The sequence below is a fragment of the Diuraphis noxia genome, unplaced genomic scaffold, assembly GCF_037042655.1.
Source record: "Diuraphis noxia isolate RWA-SAM2 unplaced genomic scaffold, SU_Dnox_SAM2 contig0001, whole genome shotgun sequence".
NCBI lineage: Eukaryota > Metazoa > Arthropoda > Insecta > Hemiptera > Aphididae > Diuraphis > Diuraphis noxia.
In genome coordinates, this window is record NW_028301711.1 from 48,983,313 (window position 1) to 48,989,937 (window position 6,625).

General features: G+C 27.3%; 1 non-coding gene across 1 annotated transcript; it reads left to right on the forward strand.

The window, feature by feature from the left end:
- The first annotated feature begins 6,265 nt into the window (after positions 1–6,265).
- TRNAK-UUU (transfer RNA lysine (anticodon UUU)) lies at positions 6,266–6,338 on the forward strand. The gene has a single exon. It is a non-coding gene; the product is annotated as a tRNA-Lys (tRNA).
- Positions 6,339–6,625: the final 287 nt, after the last annotated feature.

The following is a 6,625-nucleotide window of genomic DNA, read 5'->3' on the forward strand; positions in this document are numbered from 1 at the left end:
TCGTGGTGATCGTTGTGAAAATGAACGTATGTTACTAGTTCAATAATTACAGTTCATTTCAAATCAAGGCTATTGACAACTTTAAGTACCTATCGAGTGAAAAAAATATGGAGATTATGAAAAAATTAACACATATTTACAAAGTATGTTTTACAAGTTAATAGAAAATAACATTTTTCGAATAATATACACCAATTGTCTATTTCAATAAAAAAAAACGGATAAGTGGATGTCGCTCTGCTGTACATTAGGTGGCAGTGGCGCCGATCACCTAATTTATCAATGACATATGTCATAGTAGATTTAATAGCTGGGGGCCCACCAAGAGGTACTGGGGCCTGGTTTTGGTTAGGTTGTGAAAAACTTAAGGTGGGGGGCAGGCCCCAGAGGGGCCTCTGAATGTACGATTTCATAGTATTTTTTAAACACTTCGGCGCCACTGTTAGGTGGTGGGGTGGGCCTATGACTAGGGTAGGTTAGATTTGAATGCAATGATAGGTATCATTGTATCTATACGAAAAACGATTCTGAACGGAGATGATTTGTCAGTCTAGGATATATTATAGATAATTCAAAATTTTCAAATCTTTGATTTAAAAAGAAAATTTTGTATTAGCTTAAAATAATTTGCGAATTTTAGTAATTTTTACGTATTTAGTCAATATTTGAACTTCAAATGCTTGTAAAAAAAAAAAATGTGACTATGCATTTCTTTTATTTTTCAACTGCTATTGTAAAAATATTTTAGGAGCCTTGTATTAAATTTTCAAATCTTAGATTTAAAAAGAAAAACTTTTATGAATTTCTATCTAAGATAATTTGAAAATTGCCGTAATTTTTACGTATTAAGTCAATATTTGAACGTCAAATGCTAATAAAAAAAAATCGTGCCTATGTATTCTTATAATTTTTTAATCACTATAAGAATAATTTATGAGGAACTTTGTATTAAATTTTCAAGTATTTTGATAGGGCCAAAAAAATTTTATCGACACTTAAAAAAAAAATTTTCAGACAAATTGAAAATTTCAGTCGTCTATAAATATCTCAAAAAAAAGTTAAAATGTTTTGAAAATTAAATCTTGTAAAGCAAATGCCAATCTAACTGATAAGATTTTCAAGTATCTACGACTTATACTTTTTGAACAATAACAAATATTTAAAATCGTTTCAGGATAAATCGTTATAATCGTAATCGTTACGCTATTTCATAAAAATTTTAAATTCAAACACACTTAAAATTTTTCCTATAATGATGCTTCGAGTTTTCTCTATAGCTATTTGAAGCAAAACTTATGGGAAACTTGGTGTTAAATTTTATAACCTTAGATATAAATACAAACAATATTATGAATTTTGAACTAAAAAATAATTTGCAGCAAATATTCATGGTTTTGACGAATTTCTGTCAATATTTGAAATACAAATGCTAATAAAAATTTAATTTGAATTTCCAGTTGACATTATTTTTGTGATAAAGATTGACAAATTTGTAAAGAATCTTGTATTAAATTTTCAAATCTTAGATTTAAAAAGAAAATTTTTATGAATTTCTAGCTTATAATAATTTGCGAATTTTCGTGATTTTTACGTATGTTGTCAAAATTTAAATTTAAATGCTTGTAAAAAAAAAAATGTGACTATATTTTTCTTTTATTTTTCAAATGGTATTGTAAAAATATTTTAGGAGCCTTGTATACAATTTTCAAATCTTAGGTATAAAAAGAAAAACTTTTATGAATTTCGATCTAAGATAATTTGAACATTGCCGTCATTTTTATGTATTTTTTCAAGATTTGAACTTCAAATGCTAATACAAAAAAATCGTGCCTATGTATTTTTGTAATTTTTTTTGTATTAAATTTTCAAGTATTTTGATACCGCCAAAAAAATTTTATCAACACTTAAAAAAAAAATTTTCAGAAAACTTATATAAATACCTTCTATAAATACCTAAAAAAAAGTCAAAATATTTTGAAAATTAAATCATGTAAAGAAAATGCCAATCTAAATAACTGGTAAAATTTTCACGTATATACGACTTATACTTTTTGAATAATAACAAATGTTTAAAATCGTTTGAGGATATATCGTTATCGTTCCGCTATTTCGAAAAAATTTAAAATTTAAACGCACTTAAAATTTTTCCTATAACGACGCTTCGAGTTTCCTCTATAACTACTTGAAGGAAAACTTATGGAAAACTTAGTGTTATATTTTTAATCCTTAGTTATAAACGCAAAAAATTTTATGATTTTTCAACTTCAAAATTACTTGCAAATTTTTGCGTTTTCGACCGATTTCGTAAAAAATTGAACTATAAACGCTTATAAAAAAAAATGTGACTAACGATTTTTAATTTTTTTTAGCTACAATAAGAAAAACTTATAAGGAACCTTGTGTTAAATTTTCAAGTGTTTTTGGTCGTCCAACATTTTTTTACCGACACTTCAAAAAAAAATTCTCAAAAAAATTGAAAATTTCAGTGGTCTATAAATAACTCAAAAAAATTAAAATTTTTTTGAAAATTGAACTGTATAACTCTAACATAAACATTTGGTGAAAATTTCAAGTATTTACAGTTATTAGTTTTTGAATTACAAGCATATAAAAAAATCAATTTGGTCGAAAACTGGTTTTGCGTAAAAATTCCAGTTTTTCTGTCATTTTTTTTTTGTTGTTCTCGATTTTTTTGAAAAATGTTGGAAAATGTTTACTTTTGACCTGTATAATGCACCAAGGATTTTCAATTTTACATCGGAAACCACCCCCAAAGTTTGAAATTGAAGCATTATTTCGACTAGTTATGCTGTACACAGACACAAAAAAAACACACATCATTGTAAAATCAATACATTCATCACTATTCTTTCAGAATCTAAAAATATATATGTGTTCAATTATTTCATAATCTCCATATTTTTTTTTTTTATTGAAATTGACAATAGGAGTATATTATTCGAAAAATATTATTTTTTATTAACTTGTAAAACATACTCGTACTTTGTACTTTGTAATAAATGATATAATAATATGGTATGATAAATGATAGCATAATACCGCTATTGAGCCTATTATAAGCACCGTAAAACTAATAGTGGATAACTGGGCACAAATGTCTTTATTAAAACTAAACTACTGGTCGTAAATCAAAATCACTCTAATCACGTTTGTTAATGATTTACAAATTTAACTACACGTCGTCTTGGCAGTGTGTTGTCACTTATTAAGAGGGCGCAACACCCTTATTTGTTGTCTCTGTCTTACAAACGCGTAACATAACAAATTTTCGATCAGCAGTTCCTACGTAGTTTTACTCCGTTAGCTTAAAAATTATAGCGAATAGACTTGATGCCTGATGGTATGATTGGCTATTATGAAACTTGATATAGTAAGAACATAGAACATTATCTGTGTTTTTTTTGGAAATATTTTTACGATAATTCAGTTTTTAAGTGAGTTACGAGCATTTTTATTTTACAATTTATTATACGGGTATAATTCACTTAAAAATTGAATTATCGTAAAAATAATTTCCAACAAAACATTAAAAATGTTCTTACCATCAAGTTTCATAATAGGTCTTTCACTATAATTTTTAAGCTAACGGAATAAAACGTGAACTCCCTAGCGTAAATTTGGTATGTTACACATATTTTGTAAGACTTAAGACAACAAATACGGGTTTTGCGCCCTGAGCCGCCCTATCTTAATTCCATGATATGATACAAGACGTGTAATTGGCACTAATCGCTATAATATTATTAATTATTATCATGCTTAACGACGTTACGCTTAAATCGATCATAATATACTGGAAGTCAAAACCGTTAAACTTTTTTTTTAAGCATTAGAAAAAACCACCAATTAGATTCCTACCTATTTATTTTCCATTTTTATGTCGATCACACAACGTTAACACGTCATAACACTTACTAACGTTCACTTAACGTTAACATCTTTAATATTTTTCTCTTTTTTTCTTTTTCTGTAGAATGAAACTGTATAGGTAGTAGGTACCTATAAGAAACATCATAATGTCACTAAAGTAATAAATGCACTCGAGTTATAAACGATTTTATTATTTAGGCGCAACTTGGGACAGTTAATGAAAATAAAAATGTTTACATTTAACATAATATTTTGTAATATACCTAATCCATTAATCATTATCAGCCATGTCTCATGTGAGCCAAGAACGATAGGTAAACGTAAAACGACTAACTATAGTATAATAGTCCGGTCAAAATAGACATTTAACTTCGGAATAATTCGCATAGAGCTGAAAATTGGTATTGGTTTCGAAAATAGAAAATGATAACATAAACATTTGGTGAAAATTCCAATAATAACTAAGGTTACTCATTTTTGAATTTAAGCAATACCTATAAGAAAATCGTTCCGAGAGAAATCAAGTGATTATCCAATGTTTTAACAATTTAAGATTTAATCGCTCATAAATTTAAATTTTTTATTTGAATTTCCTGTAAAATTTTTTTTTTTATGATAAAGATAAACGAAAATAAAATATTATATTTATATATTTTTCACCCGAAATAATTTGCAAATTTTCGTGGTTTTGATGAATTTTATAAAACTTCTAACTTCTGCAGATTTCCATTAATATTATTGTGAATTTGCGCTCAACTTTTTTTAGTTTTTACTTACAACAATATTGATATGAGGAACAAATTTTAAATTTTTTTTAATCATCCCATGAAACTACATATTCTGCAGCGCTCTAATAATGTAAGTTATTATTCATAGCTAAACTTATGATCATAATAGCTTATACAAATTGTAATTGTCGGGGAAATGGACTGGTGACGATATTTTTTTTGTACTAAAAGCAATAACATTTTGTATGTTGTACTCAGTGGCAATTACATCTTTGAAAATAATAAAACGTATATAATAAATTATAACAGAGAGAGGATAACAAAATCCAACTTTGGTAGTTATATAAGTTATCACTCTTATTCACTTGACTGCAGTCGACATTATTATGATAACCGACTCCATTCTACCATGTCCGATGATAGATAAATACTTATTATAGTAAATAATCGTAAAACATCAACGCGAAAACAGATATAATGTTTTTACTTTATATACTAAATAGGTTCATTCTAGGCACTATACGTCAATACTATATGTATCAAAGATTATTTATTCACAAAATTTTGCTAAACACGAATTTGCCTTGTTGTAAGTGCGTTATTAATTGTTCACACGCGTTTTACAGTGTAAAATTTACACACGTGTGCTCTTATAACAATGAGTTATGGATGTATGTAGTATGAGTATAGTATGACGCAAAATGTGGTAATATGTTGTTTTACGAACGAAAAAATAATACGAATAATCCAAGCGGCAACTGGTCGACTGTTCCGTATCTCCGCAATGCTCCTACCAGTTACCACCACTGTTGCCTGTTAGTATAGCCACAAGTATGGATGCGTGTACAAAATCATCATAATCGTCATCATGACGTCGTATAACTATGTAATATGTATATTACGTATATTACATATAAATATCTCATTTTTATAGAAACAGCTAATTACAATATCGCATTGCGAAAATTTTTTTCTAGCTTTACAATCCATTGAGGATTATTACCGCCAAAACTACTACTACGACTATTACAACAATATTATATTAATATTTAATAAGTAAAAATACGGTTTATTATTAATTTTTTGTACTATATATACCACCATTTTATACTTATTTTGTATTTTAAATGTGATGCATTAGCGACATTGGTGTAAACAGGTGATTGACTAACGGGCTCAAGTTCTTCTCCCATTACCCCAGTACCTATTACTATTATTATTTTTTGTTATATATATTTTCAAGTTAAACTTAAGTAAGAAGTGGTCAAGGACGTATACATCAAATACACGACTTTTACTTTTAAGGATTAGCTATTATGGTCTTCATAAATAAAAAATAACAATTGACATGTAGGAGTTGAAGACAAGAAGTTTAAAATTTAAATATCCCACATTATCACCTAAACGTTCGAAATTATTAATTAACTGAACAAAATAAAAAACAATTGTATTTCATTGTATTCTTAGACTATTTTGACAAATTATATTGTATCGACTTATTAAACAAATTTAATATTAATATTTTATTATTTTTTGACTTAGAAAATAAATCATTATACATATTTTAATGAATAATTTGTGCTTGATTATCAGTGTCAATGTATGTATAAAATGTATATGCTCGTATAATGCTTGAGTTTCGATATGCCCGGATAGCTCAGTCGGTAGAGCATTAGGCTTTTAACCTAAGGGTCCAGGGTTCGAGTCCCTGTCCGGGCGAACTTTTTGCCATTTTTTTTTAGACATTTAGGAATCTCGTCTGGGTGGTTTTTTTTTAAGAATTTCACAAATAATCAAGTAGCACTGCTGAGGCGTTATCTATATTTTAATTTTTATAAAGTACTTACTACGATTGACGTCTTTCAAAAATCCTATTACCTATTACTGACAACAATTATTTTTATTCTTAATGTATTTCATTCTTCGTTAGTTTAAATTATGACAAAAGTGGAATAAAACTTTAAAGCTTTCCTTTCGACGATCATTTTATAATAATATATTTAATT